The sequence below is a fragment of the Anguilla rostrata genome, chromosome 7 (genome assembly GCF_018555375.3).
Source record: "Anguilla rostrata isolate EN2019 chromosome 7, ASM1855537v3, whole genome shotgun sequence".
Lineage (NCBI taxonomy): Eukaryota > Metazoa > Chordata > Actinopteri > Anguilliformes > Anguillidae > Anguilla > Anguilla rostrata.
This window is the reverse complement of record NC_057939.1, coordinates 53,708,171-53,721,855: the sequence shown is the minus strand read 5'-3', so window position 1 is coordinate 53,721,855 and position 13,685 is coordinate 53,708,171. Positions and strand designations below refer to the sequence as shown.

General features: G+C 43.2%; 1 protein-coding gene across 2 annotated transcripts in view; it reads left to right on the top strand.

Moving 5' to 3' along the window:
* LOC135260053 (polypeptide N-acetylgalactosaminyltransferase-like 6) overlaps nucleotides 1–13,685 on the top strand; it is a 142,019-nt gene that overhangs the window by 26,767 nt on the left and 101,567 nt on the right. The window lies entirely within an intron of this gene.

The window sequence follows — 13,685 nt, the reverse complement described above, 5'->3', positions numbered from 1 at the left end:
TGTTAATTCTCGTTTTTTAATCTATTGCTGACTTCATCACAGTAAAATGTTCAGTGTTAAATAAACTTACCGAGTTTATATGAGCCCACTATGGCCAGAATGGACTTACATAAACTCTGTTAGAGTTGATACTGGCCATTTTACTGTGATGGAATTTGAATAGGCTTTGTCCCCAACCCTGTTACCCGCCTCCTGTTTTTACATGCTCCTGGTGGATGCTTTAATTAATTTGCTGCATTGTGTAATTCACTACAGATAATGTCCACATATGAACTGCAGTGCCGTTCTTATCACGTGCCTGATTAGGTGGTAATTGAGTGATTAACCGGAATGATTATTTCACTGGATTGTTTGACGCGTTCGGCTTTAAAACGTTGCTCCATTGCTCCCCTGGTGGTGGAGGGCTGAAATGCAGGCTAGAGCAGACCCCCCCCCGAGGCCCAGTTTATTTCACACAGGATATGCGCTGTGTGCGCATCCTGGATGACTGTCATGTTTGTTATTGTCAGCTTTTTCTAACTGCTCCAGCGCGTGACGAGAGACGACAAGAAGGCAGACTCCGGAAGACGGCGAGAGTTACGGAGAGTTGGGTTCTTTTCAAAAGAGGACACGCGACGCGCCGCGCCGCCGAAGCTACAAGTCCACAAAATGATCCTGGCGTTCAGGCTAACGTGACGACAGGAGGAGTGGAAATGAGAGCTCCTTTTTTTTGTAGACGCGACGTTCAATGCAGCTCTAAACAGTGTTTTCTTTTTTTTCCTGGTTAAAAAAATCTTCCGCTGCAGCTGTACAACTTGCTTGTGAGCTGTTCGCATGCGTGCTGAGACGTTTTACAGACACACACTCAGCAGCAGGTGTTTTTGATGGCACCCAGTGGTAATTTAAAGATGATTCTTTATGATTTTTTAAAAAATATCCTTTTTAAAATTTTGGCTAAAGGCTAGAAACAAAAATAAAGATAAGGTAGTCTCAGTTGTGTGTTAAAATTATTATTATGAGAAGATGAGATTATCCTGCGCTCAAGGCATACTCATTGATAGGACTCAAGATAAAAACAAGACACAAGAAAGACGCCCTGATGAATGCTTAGAACACCCTGTTTTTTAGTCTGTTCATTTTCCACATGAATTGGGCCATGGTATTAGAGGTAATAAAGGTGTTTGTGCTTTCGCTCTTGCTTCTCAAGCCCAGTTTCAGCAAAATAATGCTAATTTCTGCATGTAGACCTGAAGCAGCTTTTTCCACTTATTTGTTTACTGACTGACTGACTGACTGGAGGATCCTTGGTTCGATGAGCGAGGTTGCAAGTTTTTCAACCATTCCAGCTTTTAAGACTCATTTATTACTGTTTCAGATGTGTTTAATAGGCAGTAGGCTATGGGGAATGTTATTATTGATCAGAGTTGTGAACCACTGCCATAATAATCCACAAACTGCAAGATGGGTGAGGATTAGGATAAGGCCAGCCCCATCTAACAGTGCCAACTTTGAAAGTTCCTCCCCATTTTTTAATTGTATTGTTTCACTTTAAACCAAAGTTGCATCTTAATTTGATCCGTTGCACGTATTTTGAATACTTTCTATTTTTTTTACAAAGTAAATCCTGCATAAGGATGATGTAGTCGATATGTTTTTATTGATCTCGGATACACAAGCCATCATCATTTTTCAAGGATGGCTAAAGCAACAACAAGATAGGTGCATAAGATAAGCATTCTTTACTTCAGGAGCAGTATGTCTATGAATGTGCAATTTGTTAATCTTTAACTTCTACATCAGTAAGCACACTGAGTGTTATATGCAGTCTGTGTCTGATGCATCCCACTGCACAAAGGACTGTGATTGAGTATGGATGTGCAGTCATTTCTGTGTTCCAGATCGTTTGCATACAAGGGAAAATCCTTGTCTTCTAACTGTCGCTAATTATGATGATGTCCTTGCAGTTGTCCAGATGGTGAACTTGGCTTCGAGTCTGTCTGGGTTGCTGATTAATTCCGCACAAAACCTCAATTAATTAAACATTTCTCCTAAAGTTGTTGATCAGCAAAATAAAGTCTTTGCCTGCAATAATATTCTGAAGACAGGCGACAAAATAGTCTGTCAGTGGCTTGTGGTACGTTTGTTTTGGTAAATGCTTGTGCATTTTAAAAATCTGTGACTATGCAAAGAATACACAAAGTCCGCACAACATGTAGTTCTCGCTATGTCGTACTTGGCTTTGCACACTGATTTTCACTCGGTAAGCATCACGCTTTATGCTTTAATTCTGTCTGATTTCTTTGTGAGGAGCTTGGGAATGTTTTTGCTATAACAGTGGCCACGGGGGTTTCTTCCGGGTACTCCGGTTTCCTCCCACAGTCTAAAGACATGCAGGTGGGCTCTAAATTGCCCATAGGTGTGCGTATGAGGTGTGTGGGCCCATGGCGACCTGGGTGTATCCCTGCCTCTCACGGGTATAGGTAACGGATGGATAATGGATGTTGCAAAACATTTACAAAAAAAAACCGCCAAACCTCTGTAACACAACGTAAGACGAGAACAGGCCATTAAGCCCAACACTGCTCGTGTATTCCTACCACTGAACTGTACTTAATGCTTAGTTTACCTAAAAGCCAGATAGTATCTAACACTGTATCAAGCCGGGCCTGGAATACCCCCAGTGTTTCTGCCTCCGCTACATGTCCACGTCCTGTGTGAAACACTTAGTCAGGGTTATTTGATGGCTGACTGGGAGGCCCCACTGCCAGGTGTTTATAAAACCATGGAAAGTGTAGGCTAGTGAAGAGGCTATGATAGGCTCTTCTGATTACCTAGGCGCTGGCGCTCCTTAGCAGCTCGCTAGCCGCTCGCAGGTTAACGGTTGTCGATGGAGGACGTTGCTCTTCGCTCAACATTCGCTCTGGTGTTACTCCCTCCGTTTGGTCCTTCAGCAGTGCCGGGTAAACGATGAAGCTCTCAGTTACTTCCTTGGCGTGCCTTCTTAAGCGGTTCGCGTTCAGCTCAGTCTGTGAGAACTGCGTGCGTATAAAATGGAAATGAAGCCTCTGAAAGTGTGCGCGGTGAGTTTTTGGACATGTTAATTAAGATTTAAGACTGCTTGCTCCACAGAAACGGCTTCATTCCACCATCTGTGATGTATAATTTCTCTCTCTCGCTCTCTCTCTCTTTATCACTCTCTCTCTCTCTCTCTATCACTCTCTCTCTCGCTCTCTCTCTCTCTTTATCACTCTCTCTCACTCTCTCACTCTCACTCTCTCTTTATCACTCTCTCTCTCTCTCTCTCTCTCTCACACACACACACACAATCTCAATTACAATACACCGTTTATTAAGGTGAACACATAATAGTCTATTAATATACAGCCGAACTGAGGAGAACCAATATTAATTTAATGTGGAGCGAAAAAACAATGCTCTCGTAGGGATTTAAAACAAACAAATTAAAAAATCGACCTTGAGAGGCTACTGTGTGATATTTCCTGTTGGAACTCTTGATTTGTTTTTAAGGGTCGCACTTTAAAGTAGCCAAACAAATTGGTTCTGGTTTGGTCCCAATTCGCTGAGCCGTAGGTAAATTACAAAACAAAACAAAAAAACCCATTAAAAGCACTCAGAGATAAAATAAACATACCCTCAGTCAAATCACAGACCACATATTCAAAGATGCCATGTGTCAAACAAGGTGTAGTATTCAAGCAGTTTTTGGATATTTTAGCAAGTGAGCAAGTGGTTCTTGTTCATAGTGCCATGGCAACCAGACCAGGTTCAGCCATAACAGTGTTCTGTCCTGAACGATCAGCAATCAGAGCAGATCGCCGCTGAGCCCTGTTAGCATGTGTATCCGCCAGATTCAGTTAAAGACCCTCTGCTGTCAAATCATATTTTTTTTACTGGATAAATTATACATAAAAAATCATATTAAGCCTGTTTTATAGGGCTGGGATATTTCTTTCTTTATTTGATATTGGTCATTTGAAGACCATGTTCATTGCATACTAAACAAGGAATGTACACTTTAAGCAGGCAGCCATGTAAGTATTTAGTTGGCTGCCAATCCAGAAGTGAACTTAAAGGGAATATCCATACAGGAGAAACACACTGTGTAAGTAGCTTTGTGATTTTCCTGTTTATAAATATGAATAAAATGGTCTCATCTATGGCATCTGACCTAATGACGTTTTTGCACATGGTCTTGAAAGAAAATAAAACAGGATTTCCTGGTCAGTTTATGGGAGTTTCCTTTTTTTCCCTAGTATACCAGACTTTTTAAAGGAAGTTTAACTTTTAATTTGCGGCACGAGGAAATGAATAACACACTTAGACAGTGGGGAGGAAGTCAGCTTGGCATGTTATAAGCTAATTATTATTTGATAATTATCCAATTAGTTTTTCCATCCATATGGCAACCAGGAAACATCACAAGTAGATGTTTTTGTTTTCAATTATTTCAGTTTACAATGAGAGGTATCACAGTTGGAGCTCACATCTGCGAAATACGGTAGGATGTGGACGTTGTTTTCAGACGTCTTCAAGTCCTAGTGTAGATCAGATCTCCAACTGTGGTTCCTCTCGTTGTTAATTGAAACGTTGTGGTGTTTTATGTGGGAGGAAATGAGAACATCTACTTGTTTCCCTGTTGCCATGTAGATGGCATAACTAATTAGACAATTATCCAATAATCATTAGCTTATATTAAACCCAGCTGTCTTGTAATCTACTACTGTAAATGCGATTTATGTGCTGACACCATTGAATAATCACACAGACGACTTCCAATAGACCCCATCTTTCGGCTCGTATAAAATCATAGCAGAGTACCACAGATATACGCACACCTCACCTGTTATAAACATAATGTAATATAATAATATAGATTTTATATATGCCAAATAATCTAGATTTCCTGTATCATATTTAATACGGTTTATTACCGGATAATTACTCTGCAACAAGATGGCATTTAATAAATAGAAAATGAGGTGGTTTACAGCCTGTGACCAGTATTCATTGGCATTTGCATTAATGAAAGTCCATCAAAAATGTTGCAAATTAGGCAGTAGTAGGTTTTACGGGGGAAAAAATGCAACGGCATAGTATATGATGTCATCTGCAGTTAATTCATTGAACCAATTACTATATATGCATTTGTTGTTACTACAGGCATAGGAATTTCATTGACAGATTCCTTATTGGATTTTGTGTTCTATTAATCTCTAAATTATGCTGGTCAGCTGCCGAAATATGTGACAGCTGAACCAAAATGGAATGGTTTGGATGGAGACAGCCTGTACATACAAATTAATAACAATCACTCTTTTATTATCTGGATAAATATGGTGTGAACCTTATTTCTGTGGTATATCTGAGAAACAGAGTTTAGTTGCAGGATAATTTCGTCAAAAAGAATCCTTGTTAACTCCTAACCGCGCTTCTTATCTAAAGAGCTTTCTCTTCCAACAATGAGATGTGAAATTAGAAACCATTCTGTCTGATTCTGCCCCCGAAAATAGTACCACCTCAGTTAAGGCGGACAAAAAAGAACCATCGAGAGGAAATTGAATTTCTAATTTCTTGAAAATGTCTCTTTGCTAAATGCCAACTCGCGTAATGTAATACATTGGCTGGAGAAAGGTGGCTTAAAAGCCCTGAGAACGAATCGGATTGCGTGCGCGGTGTGACCTCACGGAATATTTGGGAAGTGCAGACTCGGGGACGGGCTCGGTGTGATAATCACACTGTGTGTGGTTCGCACGCGGGCCCCGCGATTTAAGCAGATGTCTAATCCGTCCCGGGAGGAGGCGAGTCCTGAGCGAGTGTCTGTGTTCTACTTTATCAGGCTCCCTTCCCCAGGGCTGGGAGGTTAATGTAAAAATCAAACAGTGCGGCATGCGACGCATGTAATGCAGCTGCACCTCGTCGCGCTGCCTCCCCCCCACCACCCCACCCCCCCGGGTCACCCCCCCCCCCCCCCCAATTACGCATTCCACTCGCAGGTGCCCGCCAGCTGTTTCCCGGCGACTGCAATCACTCACCGTACCGTCCCGGGACGGAGATGTAATCTCGCTCATCGCGCCCCTCTGCCTCCACCTGCGAAAACCCCCACACCACCCCCCCCACCCAAAAGTCAAATGTCCTCGCATTAGCATGTTGGCAGGGAAGGCAGGTGATATGCTAGTTTATTTGTATACATTTGCGTATCAAAAAAACAAGTGTTTCTGTGTGCGTGTATGTGTGCGCACGCGCCCGGGTGTGTGTGCGTGTATATGTGTGTGTGTGTTTGTGTGTACAGGTTTGGGTGTGTGTGTGTGTGTGTGTGCGTGTGTGCAGGTGCGTGCATGTGTGTGTGTGCGCAGGTGTGTGTGTGTGCGGGTGTCATCTTTTACGCATCTCATCTTTCTATGAAGTGTAGCATGAAACTGCTGTGAACTCGTTTGTGCGGAGCTGCTGGAGCGCAAGCTGACTACGCAAGCAGATAATCTGAACTATTTCTGTGTTTGTTACTCCTTTCGGTGTGCTAACATTTGCTGTTTGTGACCTCGCTGGAGAGATTAAACTAAGCTTTCCAGGCCATTGTGTTACTCACTGTTTTAAGATCAATTTTATTTACCTTTTGTGACATGGTGCACATTAGATGTACTTGTCGTGACAATACACATTTGACGTACTTGTCGTGACATGGTGCACATTAGATGTAGCCTACTTGTTGTGACACACAGGGCACATTTGATGTACTTGTCCTGACACTGTACACATTTGATGTTCTTGTCGTGACACTGTACACATTTGATGTTCTTGTCCTGACATGGTGCACATTTTTCATTGTGCCTTTGTCATGTTTAGGACAGAAGTAGAGGAACCAAAGTTTATGACAGTTGGTATTAGCATTCAAGCGATTTTTCATCCTTGACAAAAAACTCTAAATATGTGCATTTTATTAAATGTATTTTTATATGCAGCTGTCCTATGTGAGATGCCTGCTTTTAACTCTTAAAACACTGTCTGCAAAACTGTGTCATTCCAATTGCGATTCCTATTTCGCAATTTAAAAGAGAAACAAACTGATCACTAGAATCAACCGAGCATTTCGTTTAGACCTTATGAACACTTAAAATGACACATTGCATTATTTGGACAGCGATGGTTTACGGGAGGCTCACACCGCGACAGGAACGTTGCTGCCGAACACGTTGTGCTCAGCGTGTGAGACAGGTGTGTGAAATTTGACTGTTTGGCACGAGAGAATACCCGTTTTGCAGCTGCACGGAAAGCAGCGTTCGGAAGAGAGGGAAAGAGAAAAAATCTTTCACTGTCGTCCCATCACGTGGGGGCGGAGAGACTTTGCGTTTGGCGAGCTTCCGTTGGCAGGCCCGCGTGGGGCGGGGCAGATTTTGGCACCATCGCCGGAGCAGTCTCCCAGGTGTCCCTGTGGCCGAGCTAGCCTAGCGTGCTGCGTTTCAGATACAGGTCAGCTGAGCCCCCCAGTAAGGCTTGGCCGTATTCTTCAAACGACTTTAATCAGCGGAACTGGAGGTTGCTTCTTCCTAGGGACCTGTGTTGGCCTACAAAAGGCTAGGTTTATTTTGGGGAGCCCTGCGATTCGTGAAAATGTGCAAAAAAAAAGTGCATTTAAAGCGGTCATTCCAACTCTCTGTAGCTAATTTATACCCACATTCATAACCCCCCCCATCTCGTTGTTTTAGATTCTTCATCTTGGATGGATCAGATGGATCTGCTAAATACAAGGTGTTGAGATTGTTATCCTCACTGGGCAAATATATCACTTTGGAATGACAAGAACCTGACACTGGGCTCAAAGTGGCTTATTGGTGAGTCACAGGCAATTTGGAAGTTGTTTTGTTTTCCTCTTGAAAGACAAAGGGTAATGCCTGAGAACAGGCTTGGTACTGCTTCCACAGGACTTAGTGGTCTATAGAGCCTATAGAGTCAGTCAGTCTGAAAGCCTTGTTTGACCCAGGGTGTTTTTGTAGTGACGGACACAGAGATAATGCAGGTTTTAAATTATTGGCTAATGAGGCTAAACGGAAGATTTGTGAGGGGGAAAAAAACCGACATCCTTTAAGAGCAGACAAGTGCAGAATTCTGAAATTGTTTTTTTTTTCGATGTGACAGAATTCGAAAATCTACCCCTCTAGCAAATCATAACCAAATCAAGCGAGTCCGGTGGCAGGGCGGGTTGGACAGAAAATAAGGCCGTTCTGTGCGCATCCTGGTTTTGTCTTGCATTCCTGAGCAGAGGAGGCTGAATAGCATTGCCTTGCTGGACTTTGATAAACATTCCTGTGGGGAAGATTGAAATTTTCATGTGAATTCATGGGTCTCTGTGCTGGCAGATACACGATTTGTGTGAGGGTGTCTTGCGGGTGGGCCGAGGGTGTCTGATATGAACGGAGGGGGGTTTGGCTTTATTTGAGTTTTAGTTAAAATTGGCCGCCAAGGCTGTTCTGAGAATCAGAATGAGGTTCTCCTTTCAGTCTGTGGCTCGGACTCTTTTTTTGACTCAAATGTTTGTGTATGGAATTCAAACCCTAACGCTTGGTATAAAGACAACCTTTCTTGGGAAAAAAAAATTCCATCAGTGAAAATCATCAGGATTTATTTTACTTTTGTATGTTCAATTTAAATGCATTTTTCACCACCCGTCTTCAAAAATGCACTTGCGAATACGTCCGTGAGTCGAAATAATGAATTTTTTGCACCGATGCAGTGGATTCGTGTAATTACGTTAGCACGTTTGTGCTAGCGCGCGTGCTCGTGTGCTTATATCAGCGCGCAAAAAGCAACCGCTTGGAGTCACTGCCTACCTTAATGAACTTCAGGGAAATGCCGGCGGTACATTTTGTACATTTTGCAATTTAATATCCCCGTGCTGTCTCAGCAGAGCCAGCGGCCTAATTGCTAAATTAACCAGAATCAATCAGAGAAAAGCAGCCTTGATGTGTTTTGGATTCCATTTTAAGCCGAGGCAGAGGGTGACGGGTATAAATTCTGTTTCATTAAGACTGATCCCCCCTCGACGGGCCCCTGATAGGCGTCCCAGACCCAGACTCATTAGAAAAAATTAGGCTGGATGAGCAGTGCTATCCGTAGCCCTCCCACAAGGTCACTGGCTGGTGTTCCCCATACGAGGAAATGCATCAAACGCATTTGGTCCAAGTGTGCTGTTTTTTCCCTTGATTACAGCATAGTGCTACTGTGTAGTCTTACAGTGCTGTGTTTTATCTAAAAAGTGGTGTTTTATATAATTGATTTATATAATATAAAATAATATATAAAAGCAGAGCAAAATAAATATTTAACTTTTTGGGTTATTATATATTTTTTATTCATTTTGAAAAATATTAATTTTGGATTATGCTAAGTATGTGGACTCCTGACATCCGACAGGTGTTGGATGGAGTTGAGGTCAGGGCTCTGTGCAGGACTGTCAAGTTTTTCCACACTGATCTTAACAAAACCATTTCTATATGGACCTCGCTGAGTGCCCAGGGGCATTGTCATGCTGAAACAGGAAAGGGCCTTCCCCAAACTGCTGGGGAAGCACTGAATCATCTCGAATGTCACTGTATGCTGTAGCATTAAGACTTGCCTTCACTGGAACCAAGGGGCCTAGCCCAGACATTGAAAAACAGCCCCAGACCCAGGGAGTGTCCAGATAATTTTGGTTAGTGTATAATCATGTATGCCATGTTTTGGCCCTTGCAGTAAAGGCTTTCTGGACCTTCCCCGAAAGAAAGTTTTTTTTTTTTTTTTTTTTTGGGTCTTGAGAGTTGACTTGTCAGCTTACTGTACACTATCAAAAGAGACGAGACTCAATTTCATGCGTCATAAACGCTGTGAGCCCCCGCCCCCCCCAGACGACGGGATGAGCCGTCTCCCTCCAAGCGTTGCGTTAGCGGCAGGGAGAAGAAAAAAAAAACCCTCTTCCTGAAGCAAACTACGAGAAGATCTAAAGGATATAATTCCTAACGTGTGTGAATTTATTTCCCCCGATTCTGGAGTGAAGGCAAATCCTTTCATTTCTGAATGAGCTTTAAGTACATTATTCGCCATGAGTATTCCCTAAAAATAAAAATAAAAAAGAAAATGTTTCTCACGTACCGTAAGGATCCAAGCCGAAGCAGCAGCTCTCCTGTCATCTCACTTGGTATCTTAGTACCATAATTAATATTGAAATATTCCCCCTCCTTCCTGTGCGACTATACCTCTAATTTAAAGCCTGTGGTCGCATAGCTTGCTTTCACACATATGAAATGTAAAAATAACTTACCTGTGAATTGAACCATTCCTGTCAGGGCAAATTTGCTCAATTCTAACCTTCAGAAGTTAACTTTGAAAATAACCAAGAAAGGCTGAGAGCCATTTTTATTTAGTCTGTTTCCTAGCTAATGACTGATGACGTCATACTTCATTTAATCCTGCGGTGGTAGGTGTTTACCAACAACAGGAAAAAGAAGCTTATTATGTGCAGATCTAATGCACAACAAGGGGGATACATTTGAAACGTGTGAATGATACTGGGCTACCTAGGCAGTAAGCAGAAGTCGGTATTGATCAGAAGACTTCCAGGCCATTTATTACCCAAGATACACGCCCTCCTCCTCCTCTTGGCTATCCTGGGCTTGGGGGCAAGCCTGCAGTACTACTGTATGAAGCATTAGCCAACTAGCTGTCAGCCCAGGTTAATACCCTGTAGAAATGCCCCTGGCTTGCCTGAGGAACAGGTGACCTACAGGTAAGGCCAGGCACTGTCGATGCTATCGTTGTTCCCCTGGTTGGAAAGAGAACAAAGACCAGGTGCTCCAGGCCTGTTTCATTTTTCAGTGGCTGACTGATTGCTGTACACCCATATGGTAACTACAGTTATTTTGATAATACAGCAGATTGATTAAAAACACACACACAAAGTCTTCCCCATGGAATTTGTATGAAACCTTGTATTAATGTACTATGAAGTGCTGTACTTTTAAGAAATCATATTCTCAATTCTAATCCCTTGTCATCCTGGGACACGGGCCATGTTTTTGAGTGCATTTTTTATTTCTCCTTGCTATTTGTGACTAGTTGCTCCTGATAACTATCGAAAGTAAGCAATGCCTTTGAATGGGAAGTAGTTTAACAAGTTGGCGTACCCCGGATAACTGTGTAAATAAATTTGCTATTTTGTCACCTTCCCTCTGTCCTAGAATTACCAGATTATTATTTAATGGACTCTGTTAATAATCTATGCCAATATCTCATTGCTTTTAGGCTACAGTTGAATACAGTGCTGCAGTGAGCATCAACTGCAGCCAAAATGCACATTAGCAAGCGCTGCCCCTTGTGAAAAGCTGTTTTTTTATTTTTTTTGACTGGCACCATTTTGGCTTCTGGCATGTGGCCTCGAGTCCAGCGACTCTGTTCGCGCGGGCGCTCCGCTCTGACTGAAGTCCTCTCGACAGGACCCGGCCATGCGCGCGCTGTCCACCCCTTTCTGCGACGGGTACGCTCCAGCCCTCGCCGAGCCGTTTCACCACGCCTCCCCCGTCGCGCTCCAGCGCGTTCGCTCAATGCGGCGCAGCCGTGAGCGGCTGAACCGAGCCGCTCCTTTTATTGCCGGCGGGGCTGCTGGGAGCTGGGCGCGGTCTGCTCACCGCTTCACTGCGTGGGGAGTCCAGTCCACCTGAGCGTCCCTGCCCTCTTGTGCCTGTGCGATCATACCTGCAGCTACAGCCAGTCCACAGTGTCCTGCTATCCACTGTCCCCTCTGAAATTTTAAACATTATCATTATTATTATTATTATTATCATCCATCCATTATCTATACCTGCTTACCCACACTAAAGGCAAGGAACCCATCCCAGTGTGCATTGGCCGCCAATCTATCGCAGGGCATTATTATTATTATTATTATTATTATTCCATTAATTGGTCCCATTGACTGTTGGAAACCTTGTATTCCATCTCAGAAGGTGGAAGCAGACAGGACTGTGGGAAGCTATTCCAGTTTATCCATGGTGAACACCCAGTTTTAAATTATATGGTTAAAGCGACCTCTGCTTGCGGTTAAATTTGAAAAGATATCTGGTGCGATCCTTTGCTTTCCATACCACCTCGCATGCATCTTTTGCTCACCGAGCGTGAACGGACAATTTTCGAGCGACTTGTCATTTTTCCCGGGGTAAAGTTGAGAGGAAGAGGGGAAAAAAAGCTCGATTTGCTGGTTTTCAAATCCCCGGACGGACCGAGAGCAGATTTGGGAAAGGAAATATGTGTGCTCTCTGCCGTGGCGTGTCTCGCTTTGTAAAGAAGTGGTTCGGTGATATTTTTTCCCCCTGAATCTCTTTCTCTGCCTGATCCGGGCCCGTGGGGCTGGTGTGCAGAGCCCGCAGAGTTTTTAACGCATTTCCTTCCGTTAAGATGTCCGAAGATTAAACAGTCATTTGTTATTGTTTTGTGCCGCGAACGGCTTTGTGTAACTGTGAAAGGTCTCCAAAGGTGCAGCACTGCAGGTGTAAACAATGCCAGCTTCAGCTTAAGATATTATCTTTTTCTGTTTTTTTTTTTCTCCCCTATTTGTCTAAGGAGTATTTGTATAGTGAATCTTTATTTGTGTGTGTGTGTGTGTGTGTGCGCGTGCATGCGTGTGCGTGTGTGTGTGTGTGTGTGTGTGTGTGTGTGTGTGTGTGTGTTCAGGAGTAAACCATGATATGATACACACATGACTGGGGTGGTAATGCATACTGATATGGAACTTTCTTTGTAAGTGAAAAGGATTTTCACCATGCAGTTAATAGTACATAGACAGTACCGCGGCATGCCAGCGAGAATAAAAATCCCATATTCTTCCCGTTCCAAAGGACCCAGGTCTGCAGTGGTGTGAACTCCGAGCCCCAGGATTCAACACCGAGTCTTATTCCCCCAGGGCTGGAGAGATATGAATGCGCGCCGTGCTTCTTGTTTTATGGTAATGCCCCAGATCGCTCGCGCGGGCAATGAAACTGCAGCTGAAGTGATCACCCGTCCTGGGGTTTCTGCTGCAAGTATAATGGGACCGATGCCAATAAATAGCCTAAATAAATGGATGGATAAATGGATGGAATGGAGTAGAGGTGAATGGAATTGAAGGGAAAGGAATTGAATGGTTTGAACCAGTATTAATAAATAATAATATTAGTTTTCTATTTGTCTTTCAGGCATTTTTTTTTAAGAATAATGTGAGTAATTATATTGGAAGTCGTCCGCCAGTGCTTGTCAGCGAGATGAGGCGGATTAGAATTCAGCGGTCGAAATGTCTGCGAGATCAATAGAGACAGCGGCGCTGTCTTTGAATTATACTGGACTATCATACCGGATTATACCGGACGATTATAATGGACGATTATACTGGACGGTTATACTGGCCGATTACACTGGACTGTTTTACTGCCCGATTATACTGGACGATTATACTGGATGATTACACTGGACTATTACACTGGACTATTATACTGGCCGATTACACTGGACTATTACACTGGACTGTTTTACTGCCCGATTATACTGGACGATTATACTGGATGATTACACTGGACTATTATACTGGCCGATTACACTGGACTATTACACTGGACTGTTATACTGGACGGCTCTGTGCTGTGGCTGGGTCGGTCTCATGCAGGAAACCTTGCAGCGGTACCAGGTCACAG